The 18,449-nt window shown below is 35.0% G+C and overlaps 1 protein-coding gene across 2 annotated transcripts in view; it reads left to right on the top strand.

Moving 5' to 3' along the window:
• The first annotated feature begins 8,218 nt into the window (after nt 1-8,218).
• Nucleotides 8,219-18,449, top strand: part of LOC145993814 (protein brain tumor-like) — a 130,831-nt gene continuing 120,600 nt past the window's right edge. For both annotated transcript variants that reach the window (XM_083129643.1, XM_083129641.1), the window contains exon 1: nt 8,219-8,301. The gene's annotated coding sequence lies outside the window, so the exon portion shown is untranslated. The remainder of the gene's footprint in view (nt 8,302-18,449) is intronic.

Raw genomic sequence — 18,449 nt, 5'->3', positions numbered from 1 at the left:
AGCTTTCTTTGACATTTATATATTCAACAGAAAACAAATATTTACTTATCGCCTCCCTTTTCTCTTTGAGTTGAAAGCAACGCAATCATTTAAATGCCCCACACCTTGCTCTGTGGCAGCTGAAGGTGCGTATTTTATTCCAGAAAAGAATAAATGCATAAAAATGTACCAGAATGTCATCGTCAATTTTTGCTTAAATGTTTCATGTGAGAAATACGACAATAATTTTTACTTTTTTTCTGGACCCCCTTAGTCTTAGGGCCCGTCCGCGTGTATGTTACGCCTCTGATTTGACGTATTCATTCATTTAAATTAAAATGTTAAACTAAAATTTAAAGCCAGATAAGAACAGAATGTTTAATGTTATTGTCCATCTATTTTTCTCACTTCTATTTATTACATTTTTCAACATCATTGGAATGTTAGCTACGCACATTATTGTTGGGGCGAGTTGCCCTCAGGTCACATACATGGTTTGGTGACAAATATTTCCAAGGTTTATGATGCACCCCTCATGACATCTCCCCTCATTAATGTCAACTTTTAACCACGTTAGTATTGGTACACACAAAATGTAGCGAAAAGAAATATTTCTAAATAAAAAAAAGTTGCTCAAATCATACAAAACGATAATTAGGACTGCAATTACAGTTTTACTTGAAATCTGAATCTGATGTATAGGTGAAGTGCCCTGGATTCTTACTATGGGAGACAGATATTTGTTTCATTGTCTTCATTTCTATAATCATGTACTTATCCCATCGTCACGATTAACCTACATGTAGAAAACAAGACGTTAAATATCCAAACATTAAATTAAAATGTATCAATGAATCCTCTAATTTTTGTGAAAATATAAATAGAAGTAGTAGACAATATAGAAAGAAGTTCATTAGTACCAATGTTCAATTATTTTTGTCTTCTCTGTCCCTTAAATGTATCATATGAGGTATCCAACTTATTTCATCCTTAGCAGTGTATACATAACATATATGCTTGATACTGTTATGTTTGGAAGTTACCTAGGTTATGTATTCCTTATATGATATAATATTTGTTCTATTTTCGAAATACATTATTGTAAGGTAATTTATGTTCATAGTATTCCGACCATAAATAAATTATTCGTAATTTTGTCTAATTCAATGTTTTCTTCTGTAAAATTTACCTGTTTATTTTATTCTCTATAACATGTTCTTTCCATGTACTGAGAAATGTATTACATTCTTTTCAGGAGTGTGTGTCGTTTTATGAGCTGTTAACCATTGCTTTATTACAATTTCACTGTTCTCTACATTTCTGTACAGGTAATCATCGTACACTCTTATGTTATGTTGTTCTATAAATTTTCATTTTTCTTTTGTTAGAGAAAGGTAAGTAGCTGTTTCTTACTGAAATTGATCTCCTGAACACGAATATGCCCTTCATTTTCTAAGATTGGTTTTTAATTTGTAATTACGACATAATTCATGTTACCCATAAGCAATGCATTAGCTCTTATTTTCAAGATAATCATAATTCATATTACATAACAATATTCATAAGCAATGCAGGCGTAACTTGATAGATATATTAAGAGCAGCCGGAAAAGGAGGACACAGGGGGACATTTGTCCTCTCCCGAGATATCTGGGAAGAATGAATACAATTCAAATTTTGAAATTAGCGTGAAAACATAGGTGAGATGGGCCATGAAAGACAGATTAAGCGTTCATGCAAAATAACTTAGTGCTGGTGATGCTTTATGACAATCCTCGCTCGGCTTAAACCTTTCGCATGCGAATGGGCGATTTTTTTCAAAATTTCCTCTCCATTCGAAAAACGTCTTGGATATTTCAAAATATGAAAAATTACATACACTTAGAATTTCTTCTAGAGCATTGACGTGAATTTTCGTGTAGTTTTTTTTCACTATTGTCTAGATATTATCAATAGTTTAATAGACTTACGTAATCGCGAAACTATTGAGAATATCTAGACAACAGTGGAAGAAATGTACACGAAAATTCACGTCAATGCTCTAGAAGAAATTCTAAGTGTATGTAATTTTTCATATTTTGAAATATCCAAGACGTTTTTCGAATGGAAAAGAAATTTTGAAAAAAATCGACCACTCACATGTCAAAGGTCCAGCCGAGCCTTAACTGGGGAAAGCAGTTTGTTTCCTCCACTTTAAACACTGTCGCCCCTCCCCAACCCCACAAAAAAGGTCATTGAAATAAATGGTTATTGAATCTTCGACAAGACCGGTTTTTTTTCTGTTGTGCAGGAGATAGTACTCTTTCTTTACTGAAATACGTAGATTCCTTGAACAGTAAAAACCACCAACACTAAAGCACTAAGAAAAAATAAAATTAAGTAATGCCATGAATGTTGAATTCCCACCCAGTCTTCTCGTAAGACGTCAGAAGATTCTCTACGAGTTCTTCATAGTCCTTTGCTCTCCTATTCCCCAGAAAACTATGATACACTTGTCGAAATGCATTCCATGCAATTCACTCATCATCACCGAATAATTTCTTTCATTATTTTCATGTTTCGTTAATGTTAACTGCATTAACATCATGAACTGAAGTTACGACATTACCGTTGTACAGCAAAACTCTTTTAAGACAGCTAGGAGGAATCAATAAAAAGTCTCCAGTCCTCGGTCTTATGTGATATATTCATCGATTCAAACAAGCCTTTGTCATGGCACACAGTCAGGTACCCCTTTTGTTTAGAGAAGTGGAAGAAATTCTTTGCCTGTAGGAAGTAGTAGCTTCACATCATCCACCTGAATACATGACATGTCGATGTCGGAATGGAGTGCTGTTGTTGGAATGATACGTTGTTGATTGATTGATTGATTTGTTGTTTTAAGTCCACTTTATGCACAACAAGGGTAATCGGGACTGGACCTACAGTTTAAAGTGGGATCCGAACCACTGTGTGTCTCCACCCGTGACCCCTTGATTACAAGGCAACGATGCTACCAGAATGCTACGTTGTCAAGCCACCTGTGTTGATACGAAGCTGTATATATTGCATATACGAACGCAAACATTACTCTGGAAACACTGCACAACTAAATGGAAACTGCGAATGTTGAGGCGATCTGTAACAGCAAGGGAGGGATGACGTGATAGGCTGGAATGCCACGTGCCAGGCCGTCAGCAGTGTTGCCATATATACTCCAGTTGAGCTGGGTCTCCGGAATGTGTCTCCTCTCTCCCATCTCCCTGCCGTTATGCCAAAACGAAAGCCAATCGAACTTTTTAATATCATTTCCGTGTTCATCTCCTCAGATTAGTAATGAATGGCTACTTTCATTTCTATAACAAAATGTGTGTAGAAAAGTGTTATTTGTCCATTTATTGTTTGTTATAAATGTTTTGTGAAGCAAAACTTAATGTATTCTCTGAAGTTGAATTATGCTTTCATTCGTTGTAAAATGTCACTATGAATTTTTGTACTGCTCATAACATAGTCAACTGTATTTTTCAAATTTGATATATAAACACACTATAGGCTTAATTTATCCTAACTAAAGAAATTAAATTAGTTTTGTAAATAATAAAATTAAGAACGTAAGTAAAAATTTCTGTTGTCAATTTTCAATCATATTTACCTAGGTAATATGTTACTTACTTTGATACTTCTCCATGACTTTAAAAAAATGTGTGCCTATGATGGTTAAAACTAACATGAAAATGTAAGGTTTCGATATATTGAAATTTCATTGTACATATTAAATCTGTTGCATAAACTGCAATGAAAGAATATATTAAATACCTAAAATACACTTCGTTTGTTTTTCTTCCTATTTAATAAAATTGAGAAACTCTTGTGCAGGCTTGATAAGTGGGATGAATAAGTATTACCCTGCAAATTTTGTCCATCATAATGTGTGTTCTAATTGATTTATATAATGCGAGCCTCATGCATTGTAAAAAGTTCAAAACAAGCTGTGTTTTGTTCTTATGTTGATCTATGTGCCTATAGAGCAACATAAGTAGAAATCAAATCTATAAAATAAAGTAGGATGCCATAGGAGAATTATGGAAATTTGAATAGAAATACTTGTGCATCCTACTGTACGTAGCAAAAAAACCGTACCAAATGTTATGGTGGAAACACTGTGGCTATGTTATAAAAGGGTATCAAGTTTGTTGTTCGGTTAAAAACACACTGCAAGTGGGTTGTTTCCACTTTTAACTGCAGGTCCAGTGTCGATTAACCTATCCGAGTTGAAATATAACGTTGCATTAATTTAGATCAGTGTTCACCAAACGTTATTTTTCCAGTGCTAGGAAAGAATTGTCGCTTTTGGTAGATTTTATCAAATAAGTAAAATTTCTAAATTTACAGTTTTTTTTTGCTAAAACAATTGATTTGCAGCAAATGTACCTTGATATCACGCCAAAATCATGAAGATTCAGGTATTAATGTCAAAGATGTTGAATACTATTTGTGACCTAATTTAAATTAAGAGTGTGATTTCGTGTGCTAACGAATGCCTAACACAAAGTACAATTTGTTGCTCAAAAGTAATTTTTTGACTTGTAGCGATTTTAACTTCATATCATGCCAGAGTTATAAATAAATAGCGTGCTTTCGTGTGCTAACGAATGCCTAAAAGATACTACAATTTGGTTGCTCAAAAATAATTTTTTGATTTGTGGCGATTTTATCTTGATATCAAGCCAGAATCGCGACAATAAACTCTTTAATATCTTGATTAATATTTGTGTGCTTATTAAAATAAGTAGTGTGCTTTCGTGTGCTAACGAATGCCTAAAAGATAGTACAATTTGGTTGCTCAAAAATATTTTTTTTTATTTGTGGCGATTTTATCTTGATATCAAGCCAGAATCGCTACAATAAACTCTTTAATATCTTGATTAATATTTGTGCGCTTATTAAAATAAATAGTGTGCTTTCGTGTGCTAACGAATGCCTAAAAGATAGTACAATTTGGTTGCTCAAAAATATTTTTTTAATTTGTGGCATTTTTATCTTGATATCAAGCCAGAATCGCCACAATAAACTCCTTAATATCTTGATTAATATTTGTGTGCTTATTAAAATAAATAGTGTGCTTTCGTGTGCTAACGAATGCCTAAAAGATAGTACAATTTGGTTGCTCAAAAATAATTTTTTGATTTGTGGCGATTCTGGCTTGATATCAAGCCAGAATCGCCACAATAAACTCCTTAATATCTTGATTAATATTTGTGTGCTTATTAAAATAAATAGTGTGCTTTCGTGTGCTAACGAATGCCTAAAAGATAGTACAATTTGGTTGCTCAAAAATAATTTTTTGATTTGTGGCGATTCTGGCTTGATATCAAGCCAGAATCGCCACGTTAAACTCCTTAATATCTTGATTAATATTTGTGTGCTTATTAAAATAAATAGTGTGCTTTCGTGTGCTAACGAATGCCTAAAAGATAGTACAATTTGGTTGCTCAAAAATAATTTTTTCATTTGTGGCGATTCTGGCTTGATATCAAGCCAGAATCGCCACGTTAAACTCCTTAATATCTTGATTAATATTTGTGTGCTTATTAAAATAAATAGTGTGCTTTCGTGTGCTAACGAATGCCTAAAAGATAGTACAATTTGGTTGCTCAAAAATAATTTTTTCATTTGTGGCGATTCTGGCTTGATATCAAGCCAGAATCGCCACAATAAACTCCTTAATATCTTGATTAATATTTGTGTGCTTATTAAAATAAATAGTGTGCTTTCGTGTGCTAACGATGTGCAAACGTTTGAGACATAATTTCATAATTTATTAATATGTGGCGATTCCCACTTGACGCACGTAGCCGCGCCTGCGTATATTGTATGCCCCAGGTCCCCGCATCCAGCAGAATAAATGGTAAGAAACATTGGTGGAAATCTTGTGCCGTGAACAATGAATGAAAGCAGAAAGCAACAGGAACTTGGTCCGAAACGAGCATTTTCCTGCCTTTGTTCCTCTGCAGCTGCTTTATGCTCGCTACGGAGCCTCTGCCCTCGAGTCATAGCGAGATAGGCTCACTGACTCACTGACTGAAGCTGCGTGCAGTAAAAAGCGAGTACGTTTTCCTCTGCTCGCTGGTCAGTAGGTAAGTGGAACAGAAGTACCTTCGGCTGTTACCTAACCGCAAAGAAACCGAAAGTATGGAAAGTTGTGCATGGATGAGGTATTACTGTTATGACAAGACGTAATAAATCACCTTCCAACTCGAAAAAACTCTTTCAGAACGTTCTTGCAAGTGATGAATTAGGGGAGAGAATAATTTCTTCACCGTGGAAAGTACGTCGCACCCACGCAAAGCATTCCGCAAAGAATCGAAAGTAGTTCACTTGGACGAATCTTATTGGTGACTGCTTCCGTAATGTTATTAGGCGTTTCCTGCAGAACATTATGCTTTGCGTGTGCTACCTATCGCAAAACTTGGCGTTTACGGGGAAATGTCAAATTAAAGAATTCCCAGCTGGACAAAAGCAATTAGTACGGGTTTCTTCCCACTTAAACTGTATGCTTATTTTCGGTGGGCAATAAACTCTGCAACGTGTAAGCAAAAGCGACATGCGGCGGTTGAAATATTTTTGTTCAATTTGTAAAACGTACAAGTTCTTTTTTCTTAAGTTAATTTTATGCTTGCATAGGCTAACATGGGCTGGGAGTCTCAACTTAGGACTAAATGTTAATGTGAGATCCTATTCGCTCCACGCCTGAGATCAATTAATTGCAAGGCAAGTTTATTCTTATTGTTCGTATGACATGACAGCACTGTGCACATGTGTGACAGAGCAATGTAGCAATACCACCTCGCCTTTTCTTAGAACAGTGACAGTAACATCTACAAAACCACCTCGGTGGCAGATAGCGATCTCATCATTTTCATTCTCCTCATCTCAATTTATTCTGAACCTGTCAAATATTATTCAATATTGTAAGTAGTTATTTCTTTACATCCATCATTATTATGATGATACTGATATAGTCATTTATGTAGTTCATATTTGATGAATTATGAAAGTCCCTCCTCTCGCACAAACGCAGATACCCGGTGCATCCGAGAGAGACGTTTGTTTGTCCCTCTTACGTACTGCTGTGATACCAATTTGGCTACCTCCGTGGTATAAGTATAAATACATACCCTAAAATGTAGATTGATTGAGTTTGTGTTTCGAACCCGGGACCCCTTGATTACAAGGCGACGACGCTGCCACTGCCTCATCGAGGAGGCCACCTAAATGTAGTAAATTATTTACAGTCAAGAAATGATTACTACAATCATGTTTGAGTCGCGAATTCAAACAATTTTCTTTCACAGGGCAATTAGTTGTTAGCATGGACGCCCGGAAAGGGGTGGGTGCACACCCTGCCAGAAAAATGAAAGTTATCAAAGAAATATGTTTCACACAATTTCAAGCACAGAATATATGTTAATTATTGCAAGATCGTTTCACGAACATGATTACTTCAAACTGTAGTAATGTTTTTTTGAGCGAGAACTCTGCCTCTTTTGCCCCTCCCCCCCCCCTGGAAAAAATCCTGCGGACGTCCATAGCTGTTAGAAGTAGTTTTTACTTTTATCATATATATGTCTAAAACATCACCGGATAATGAGGAGGTAAATCCTATGGCCCTCCCAACCCACATGGGAAGCAAATAAAAGCCCTGCTTTCTGAAAAAACAAATTTTACTGTAGTAAAAAAAATGGCCCGACTGGCCTCCGCTAATTAATGGACTGCATGAAACTAATTGTTTCTTCGTTATTCGTATGCATAAAAGTGCGTTAAATTCGTGCGAGTAGACACCCCCTCCCCTTTACGGAACATTTCATCATAAGATAATGAACTCAATGTGTGCCTAAAATAAAATATCACGTTTATCTTAACGTAAACAACATACTCTCCGTTTCAATTATGCATTGGGGGAAGCCACTTTCACTTTGCTTTTCATGCTATACTGCATAGAAAAAAAAGGATTACGTAACAAAGAAACCAAGATGCAAGTGATGTTTCATAGGAAGAGCATTTAGCAACGGGAAGGCGAACGCACGGTGAGGTTCGGATCGGTCTGGTACTTGTTGAGTGATCATGCGCCATCTGGCTGTCAACTGTCCTGCCTGTAGTAGGCAGACTCGCTCTCCATATCGATTTGCCTTCGTACACAAAGAAAACTGAAAGAAGAGGCTGGCTAGCAAGCCTGTAGCTCTATTAATTTTCGGGAAAAGAGTCTGATAATTCAGTTGAAGATGGCGGGCTGCTGCAATTGAGTGGTTATCTTTTGATGCAGTGTGGATTGCCGTGCTTACAGGTAAGGAATTCATCTATCATGATTTTAATAAAGAAGTGTGTGTTGCATGGAAGGTAAGCGAGAAGTCATGTGAAGTTATCGTACGTCGTACTTGTTGATAAGTGAACAGCATGGTGCGACGATTTTTGACATTTCGTGCGTTTCGTACAAGGCGATGTCATCTTGGTTTGTGTGAAATTTCTGTTCACCGTTAAACGAAGTAAGTTGTGCATGCATTAGCCATCGTATTTAGTTCTTTATAAATGTGTGAGGTGATAAAGGGAAATATTTGGTAGTGACGTGCTGCATGTGTACCATATTGTAAACATTGACACCGAATGTTCCCGCCTTTTTGATTTAACATGTGCTTTGAAACGCACACAATCACTTTCTACAGAAAATGCTTTTGCACTGTATGGCGTGTGGAAATTGTCTATCGGTGTTGTGTATTTGTAGGAGACGGGAATAGGCTTGTTATTATATTAAATTGATTTTTAATATTTATCCTATTAACTTTGACGCTCGCAATATGACCGATGGCGATTCATTATATAGGCTATTGTATTATGAACAGGTGTGGTGGAGGACAGGCGAAACCTCAGTGGTAAAGTTAATAGTATTTTTTTGGGTATGTGATATTTATTAAATTTACTTGGATTCTTTGTTGTTATTCAGAATGAAGAAATAAAAAAAAATGGTAAATTTCGAGTTCTTAGAAACTGTCGTTCTTAGACTTTTTGAAGGTTTATATTCCACAAACATTTTTTTAAAAAATATCTTGTAAGCAAAAGTAAATTTTGAACGGATTGTGGCCTGGTATTCGTCTTCTCTTCCCATCGATCCTAAATTTTCATAAGGTTTCTGCACTTTCCTTACCTTGTTTTTTTGTTGGTAATGAATGCACTCACTATATGTAAATTACTGCTATGAAACTCCCCACAGATTTTAGTGCATTATATTTTGAATTTAACGCTGACAATGTTGTTTTAGGGACTTGCAGGCATTGTCGTTTCTTTTTACCATTTCGTGTGGGTGTATATTTACTTCTAGCAGCAGCTTTACATGAAAAGACTAATCGAGATTAAGAACTTTATTCCATTATTTTCTTCACCATGTTTTTGTTTTTAGTGTTGAGGGATAGACTGATTTGTTTTAGCATTCAGTTTATTATTGAACATTTTTTTGGCTAAAATTTTATGGGGCTAGTTGATTAGCACCAAATGTTAGTTTTGTGTACACAATTTTGTACTTCTCCAGCATTCCTTTCATGCTTCACTTGAATATGCATCACCCAATAGAAATAATTCTTCTGAGCAAAAAGGTATCCTAATCTAAATGTGGAGTTTCATGAAATATAAAATTTTGTATGAACTGTTCTAATTGAATTTCGTCAAATTTCTATTGTTAATTCAGAATTTCACTATTGTTGCTTGCATATATATTTTGGCTGTCACGATGTGCTATTTGCATGTGGCAGTGACTTTATCCATTTATATATGGTTTTTTATTGCATTGTTTTGACAGAATTATTGGGGGGGGGGGTTCTTTTATAAGAATGTATCTTGAACTAAAGTACAAGCTAATTCACAAATTAAGATTGGTTTTGTTGTCACGACATTTTTCACTAATATATAATATGGAAATTCTATAACAAAAATTTACAGTAAGATATGTGGAAGGAGAACAATTTTAATAGTGGGATTGATACAGCAGTTAGGCTTATATGAATAGTTTGTTACCATTCATGGAAATTTATTTTACACTACACAGAAATGCATTGATTTTTATATTTACATATATATTTGATATTTATCATTACTTTTCTGCCACTTTTGGTTTATGACTGTTAGAAATTTAGTAGTGATTGCTATTTATTATGCTTGAACAATTGTGTACCTTAACTTGTTGCAGTAACACCAAATAAACATTGTTTGTTACCAGAAAATGATTATAAGTGCATAAAATGTGCACAAATTAGGTAATTTATGAAATTTTAGGGTTTCATCATGTTTTTAAGTGTAAGTAATGAGAAATACCATGATAATAGGCCCATCACTTTTATTTGGTTTCTAGGTCAAAGCCCATTATGTTTATCTTTTCAAGTAGCTCTCCCAGAATCCTCATGATGCTGGGTTGCACTGAAATCGAGAGCGCTAACCCCTTATGCCGTAGTGGTAACGTTGTTATAATGCCTAATAGATGCACATAGTGCAATGCCACTCTTTGTAAATTCATCCTCGTGAATTTTATCTGGAGAAAATTGCCATTGGTGACTAGTTGGAAAAAAGAAAACATTCTTTGGGATTCCTATCTAGGAAAATAATTTTTGGTAGTGTTTTACGGTTGTCGTGTTTATTTGGCTTTGAGATGTAGACTTGTCATTTCATACAAGTTAGGGTTCAAACTTTTTTTTAATTAAAAAAAATAGTGCTAGGATGTTTCATTGTGGTGCTAAAATCCACACACACAAAAATATTGTTTCCATTTTATTTCTATCTGAAGGTCACTTATGTCGAGTATTAGTGCATTGTGATTAATTTTAGGGACACCTTGAGGATGGAACCTGTTCTTTTTGTGTCTGAAATTTAAAGCGTTACAGGTGTATTGTATCTTTTGACAACAGCTCTCTTAAAATTAATTTTAGTCTTGAGTAAATTTTTCTTGAATGCTCTTTTTTTAATCGGCTTTACCCAAGTATTCCACTAACAAAGCCTTATCACCTGATTGATAAATTAGGATATTACTAGTTGTTGCCTAATGTAAATGCAAGAAAAACTGGTTGGCAGAATATTTCGACTACAGCAGTGGGAGCTTGCTGCAGAAATGTCGCCACCATAGAGTTCTGTACGACCCAGTACATACACCACTTTAATGGCATGGTTTCATTTATATTACGAATACATGTTTGTATTTTTGCTGTTTGTAGCAATTAATTAATATTTTTTTTGCTTGGGGGAGGGGGCTGTAGGTCTGTATATTTTTCCAGTATTGAGTTTTAGCAAATCTGAAAGGCTCTTAACTTGGTCTCCATGAGTCTGTGAGTAGGCTCACTCTTTCACAATCTATTGATATTAGTGCGTGGAAGTTGCTTATCTCGCAACTGGATTGTTTTCGCACACTTCTAATTGTTACCTAATTAGATTGGAAAAGTAAAAACTGCGTAGTCCACATATGTTTCTAATCAGTAGTGAGGAAATTCAGAGAGGTGAAGTGCCAATGGCAATGCTATTCATTTTCAAGTTCAGCCTTTCTACGTACATTCGTATTGGTTAGGGTACACTTGAACCTCTGTACCCCCTGGAGAAAGTGAAATATTTTGCATGGTTCATGGAGATTTTGTTGTTTATATGACCGCTTTCAGTTGATATTTGCCCGCGAAAATGTGTTATTGTGAAGTAAAGTACATCTTTTACCTTAGCATGTTACTTTACTGTATAGCAGAACAGCCTGATGACTTCACGCATGTGAATATAGCACCCAAAGTGACTTTCCACAACAACAGCTATAATTTTACATAGGTTAGGATTGCTAAGTTTGGTGCTGGTAGTTATTTTTGATGTGTTCTTTTGCTATTACAATGTGCATACAAACAGTTTTTAATAACAAAGGGTGGCGTAAGTACTCCAAAAATGCAGGTTTAACTTAGGTGGGCCATACTTTGGAATCCAATATCTCCGTTATTTGTGCTTTCCTAACTCTAAAACCACCAGTGGCCACGGTGGCTCAGTCGGTAACGTGTCTGACTACCATGCTCAAGGTCCCGGGTTCGATTCCTGGCCGGTTCAAATCCAGGAACTTTTCTAACGTTGGAAGTGGCCCCGGCGCCCACCCAGCGTCAAATAACATGGGTACCCGGGGGGTAAAGGCAGTCACATCACCCCCACTCATGACCGAATCAAGAAAGTATGGGGCGTTACCCCCCACACCCCGTATACGCCTTCATGGCATGGTGCTATGCACAGGGGAGCACTATAATTTACTTTTTTTAAACTCTAAAACCACTTTTATATTACGTAAAACATGACATTTGATGATTAAAAAATATTGACGTAATTCTCGAGGGTGTACAGTGTGTCAACAGCCATGTAGTTGGTAATATCTTAACAACTAGCAAAAAATTTAAAAATGTTTAAATTATTGTTCTTTGTGGTAGCAGCTATAGAGTTAACGACAAACTTCTTGTTGATCCGCTCACATTTGAGGCATTCTCTTCCAGCATAGAAGTTACTTTTTAAAAAAAAAATAGAAAAAGAACATTTGCTAATTTCCGAATATCCCAACTTTTGAAGGTCGGATGTGGAGAGGGTACCTTGGCCCAGTTTCCTTCCATTTATCTTCTTCCATAGTTGATAATAGAAGAGAAGAGAAATTTTGTTGTAAATAAGATTCTTTTCATTTCGTTAGGAACCAATATAGTTGAAAATGTCACTTTCATTTCATGAAACCCTTGAAAATTAATTTTAATGCACTTTAGATTGTCTACGTAGTCTATGTAAACTACAACACAATGTAATCTAGCCGTAGATTACGTGTAGACAACACAGGTAGACGTAAACTTATAGTCTACGGCACATCACTGGGTGTGACACATAAGGGGGCTAGGCAATTGATAAAACTTGAATAATAGAAATAATAACAATAATTATTATTATACTTATGATTTATTATAACAACTGTATGCTAATGGAAACAAATTTTATTTGAAATCCATCATCATCAGTGGGGAGACTTTTCTACTCAATCTGCCAAATTTATCTTTTTTTACATTTCACACGGTTAGTGTACTGAAATGTATAATTATTAACTTTTGCACACCTTGTTCAAAAATAAATCTTTAACCCCTTAAGTGTGGTTGGCGTATATATATATATGCCCTCCACATTGTGCTGCTGTAGTGCGGAAGGCGTATATATATGCCTTATGTTTATTTCACTATATTAGATTTACTGTGGTGTATATATTTATTCACACAGACGTTTGGCGAGATAGTTCTAGCTGTAGTAGAAACAAAAAATAGTAGCAAGATAGGAAGAAGAAGAAGAGGGGGGAAAATTAGTTAGGTGCATTGTCCTGCTGCAGTGCGGAAGATGTATATATGCTTTACGTTTGTTTCAATTATATTCGATTTACTGTGGCGTATAGTCACGCAGACGTTTGTGAGATAGTTCTAGCTGTAGTAGAAACACAAAATAGTAGAGAGAGGAATGCGCAAAACTAATTTTTCCCTTTTTCTTTCTTTTTGTCTTGTTCTGTTTTGTATTTTTCCTCTCGCTACTATTTTTTGTTTCTACTACAGCTAGAACTATCTCACCTAACGTCTGTGTGACTGACTATATACGCCACATTAAATCGAATATAGGCTAGTTGATACAAACATAAAGCGTGTATATACCCCTTCCGCACTACAGCAGCACATTGCGGAAGACATATACTGAATTTAATGAAACACCTGCATTTTCTAGTAAAAAACTTACATTTTCCAGTAGCGACTTGTTCAACAAATTCCACACTTAAGGGGTTAAAAGGTGGTAGGAAATTATATTTACAGTGTTTATGTTGTGTACTCTCTTACATGCAACTCTATTTTTTAGAATGTGAAACTGTTTATTCTTTGATTTAAATGGCAGAAGATGAAAACATGACCTGTTTCCTGCATTTTTACTCTCAATTATTTCGATTTAGCACATTTGTTTTCCTTTGTTATTCTGTTCAAATGATAACTGATCTTGATTTCTGTTATTAACAATAAAAGTAACAAGCTTTCAGCTTTATTGTAACTTGTAATGAGCAATACTAATTTTCAAGGGGTCAACAGACCTTTTTGACTCCCCTCCCAACACCCATGGTGACATAGGCACCTCCATTTTATATTATAAAAAAGGCATTTACTGGATATGCACCAACAACAGACCAAGGTGACATGATGCATTCTATTGGGAAAATGGCCGGCCCATCCTGAGTCTCCATCAGAGGACAAGGAACATATCAAATTTTCTATTCTAAACATAACTTATTGTCAACTTTTTAATTGATTTTGAAAAAAAGAATGAAATCAGCTACTCTAATGTAGGTGCCATACTCAAATGGACTGTCTCATTTTCTCCTTCTCGCCCCTTTGTTTTGAACACTGCTTTTTTTTCTTTCCATCATGTAGTAGCACTAATTTGTATTAGTGCTTGTCAGGGAATGGATTTATATGTAAATACATACTTAGGCCCAAGTTCCTCTTGTTTTTTTGTGATTTCATCATGCTACGAATCCAATTTTAACATGGTTCGTTTTCAATTTACTGCTGTTAACACATACTGTGGAGTTTTAGCAGTTACTTAAGATTTTGTTAAATATATGTTTTCGTAGTTAGGTTAGGCTGGCCAGGTTTGCTTCTCTTAGCATTAGAAAAAAAGTCCCTACATGCCTTCTACTAAGGTTCCAATTTACTTCTGCATTAATTCCCACTAGTCTACGATTCTTACAGTCGCTTTTCAACTGAAAATACATTGTCCATGAGAAACGTGCATACTTGAGTAAGGTAATTTCTAACTTGTTTCGAAATCACAACAGTTCTCATTACTTTAAGAAAGGTTCAAATTTCGTGTGACAATGATTGCCGAAATTGTACGATAATTAGTCTTTCTGCTAGGAGAATTTGAAAAAAATAATTGTAAAACAATCTGAACCCATACTTATGTATTTAGCTGAAATCACATATTTTCTATTATATTTGTGCATCATGGCATGTAGACTAGAAGAATTCAGTTTTTATTTTCCATATTTGTACATATATTAGGTTTGGGCTAAATTTTTTTTACATATTTCAGAATATTTATCAACATATTCTCCATATTCAAGCACTAACTACATGTTCCTATGTGAATTTGTTGCAAATAACTGAAGTCTGAAGCGACGTTAAACAAACTGATGTTTATGGCCTTTTTTATAGGTATATACCCTCCAATTGCATTAATTGGAAGTTTTCTCTCGTCTGAACATTTTTTTTTTCAATCTTACATCTCCCAACTGTTTGCCTTTGCTATTGTAAAACATTTGAAATTCCTGTTTATATACAATTGTTGTCAACAATAGAGAATGAGGGCTCTAGCATCGGCTGCTGGTTGTTACGTTATTTTGGCAGTCCAAAGTCAAGGAGCCCATTGCTAACCCCACCCTTGCTACTAGTTGCGCGACCCACAGCAGTGCCAGAAGCAACGGTTTTCTGGCACACGTACGGGATTCGTGTCTAGTTTCTTTTGAAGACAGTCATGGTAATAGTTACAATGTCGAGACTGTATTTTATGTAGCTCGTGGTCTTTTTATAAAAATGTAAATTTTTACAATTTTAATGTTAATACAATATTTAACTCCATTTTTTGGTGAAAGTAACTAAATATGTATTTACATATTTAGCACATTTTTACTACATATAATTCCGTTCCTTGGTAATTATGTTGTAACAGGTTGCCTCTGTTGGTCTTATTTTTCCCCCCTTGAAACAATTTTTAATGATGTGTTTTTCCAATTTTGAATAATTCTAACATTTTTCATGTTGCCTTGGAGTTGGAATTTTAAAAAAAGAGTCCTTTGTGTATACCATTCATTTAATTACATATTATTGTTACGATGAGGGAAGTGTAATGCTGTCCCCTCTCTAGCATATTCCTACATGATTTGTTAAACATAATTTAACAGCATTCATAATGTAGATTATACTTTTACAACTGTCAAGGAGTCCAGCCAGTCAGCTTCCTTTGTAAATAGTGGTAAGGAAGGAATCGTTACATGTATGCAGTTTACTCCATAAGTTAGAGTATACTTTCTATCATTTTTAATATTAGAGAATGGTTACAATGCAAAGTTATTGATAAAAAATACATCATATGTTTTTGAGCCAATATGTTACCGAACATTTACTAGAAAGAGATTGTATCCTCTCTTATTTTACTCTAGAAACGGATAAAAGCATGACATGCAAAGTGATTTAGAAGCGTGAGTAATAGAAATATTGTTCATTGTGTTCAGTATTATTGCTACTATTATTAGCTGTGTTCAAAGAGAAGGGGATGCTCTCCCCCAGTTCAAAAAAACTCCTAAAGCATCTGCCAACTATCCCCAAATTTGACCAACACCCTCACCAGGGATTTCCACTTCGAGCACTTATTATGACCAATGTGAGTATTGTAATAAATTCCACGAGGTTAATGAAAGGCCCCTATGAGCAACTTAATGCAATTTAAAGCTTCAAACATTGAGTTAATCCATGTGGTAGAATGTCTGCAGTAACAAAAGTATTTAAAAGAGTTTTGTGGTAATTGAAAGGTTAAGTTGATTATGGATGCCAGTGTAGTTCTTGTTTATTTACAAGTGAAGTTCAAGAAAATATTTGTAAATAACTTGCTAAATAAACTGATGCGAGGGTCTGCCCCAGGTGACAAAGAGGTTAGTTGTGCCACTGTACTAGGCAGACTGAATCATGTGTTTTACCTTCTATGGATGGGTGGTCGTAGTAATTAATGTGTCATTTCTCCAATTCTACACATGATATTTTAGTTTTATATTTTTTGTTGATTTGTATACATAGGAGAGCATGCCATACTCAATTAATTTGCCTTAGTTCATTGCAGAGGGCATAGTGACCTGGGGAAGAACAACTTTGTATGTAAAATTTTAATTTTATTCATCTTTTTGGGAGGGGGATGGGAATGGAATTGATCTCCCCTTTCTACAGCAAATATTTCTCTCATGCTTTTTCATGTGGGCCTACCTGGAAGCCTCCCGTTTGGAAGAAGCTACCATCCGTTAAAGGTTAAGAATGATATGATAATAACGTTTCCAAATATGAATAACTTATTGTTCATGAACTAATTTGAAACTCAGGCTAATGAAATGTGTTTCTGACGATTTTTCTTTCAATATTTTTTTATATATTGTTTTGTAATTATCAACACAAGATTTTTTATTCACATTACATTGTTGCAAAATGGAAATATTATAAGTAGGGACATGACAGATTAATCGATACTCTTATCAATATCAGCTGATATAGGTATATTGTTGTAATGCTAAAATTATAGATTCGCCATATATCTGATATATAGCTTGTAATTGAGTGCAATATTCTGTGATTTTATTATTTATATAAATATACAAGTGGAATGTCAAAATGTTGAATAAGTGGGAGAAGCATTACTATGGTGTTCATCCACTTTTAGTTCACAGAAATTGTACTAAGACCACCAGAATTTTTGTCCAGAATGCATATGGGTAAGTCCATTCCAAATTGTCCAGCACGGGATGCAAGAACACTTAAAATTTTCAATATGTTTGTGGTTATAATTCCTATGCAGGATAGTTCAAAACAGGCATTATGTTTCTAAAACTTGAATTTGTTTAAGAACGGTGGACATTTTTTGTTTCAGGACTTTTCAGGTAATTTTGGTCATTGCAGATGGTTGTGATAATTATGATAACACAGCTAAGAAAAATGATAGAAAGCTGGAGTAATTAACATTGTTTTCAGTACATTTCAAGTTTTATGTTCTGTGCCTTTTTTTCATAATCTCTAATAAAAATGGTTGAAATTTAAGGCCAAAATTGATGTTCAATTTTGAACAGAAATCAGAGTTTATGATATTTTAGTACAAAAAATTGAACAAATCTATGACTATGAAGTAACCTGCTCTGGGTGATTTCGCGTGGAATGACCACATAACCTGAAGTGCTTGCAGCATATATATTTATTACAAAATATTGTTGTGTGCACATATACACACAAGTCCAAAGAAACACGTGGAATTTCTAAGAGTTTATATGAAATCTAACAAGAGAGTAAAAGCATACTTTGCTGTAGCACATCTCCTCGAAGCTAAGAATAACAGAAAACGTTCATATTTGACACAATCTTCATAAACCATGAACAATTTTCTGTTTTCTCATGGGTGTACAGAACACCATTATTGACTATTCGCTAATAATGAGATTATGTAACTTTTTGTGGTTTGTATATTATTTAATCAACTTTGAATGATACGTTGTTTCTTTTAAGATCAAGAACAAAACTATTGCATTCTTGCGTTTAGCACTGTCACATAACACAGAAATAAAAGTGCTCCCCTGTGCTTAGCACCATGCCATGAAGGCATATAGGGGGTGTGGGGGTAATGTCCCACACTTTC

Source organism: Lepisma saccharinum, chromosome 10 (genome assembly GCF_977018435.1).
Source record: "Lepisma saccharinum chromosome 10, izLepSacc3.1, whole genome shotgun sequence".
NCBI classification, from domain to species: Eukaryota; Metazoa; Arthropoda; class Insecta; order Zygentoma; family Lepismatidae; genus Lepisma; species Lepisma saccharinum.
This window is presented reverse-complemented; position numbering and strand designations above follow the sequence as displayed.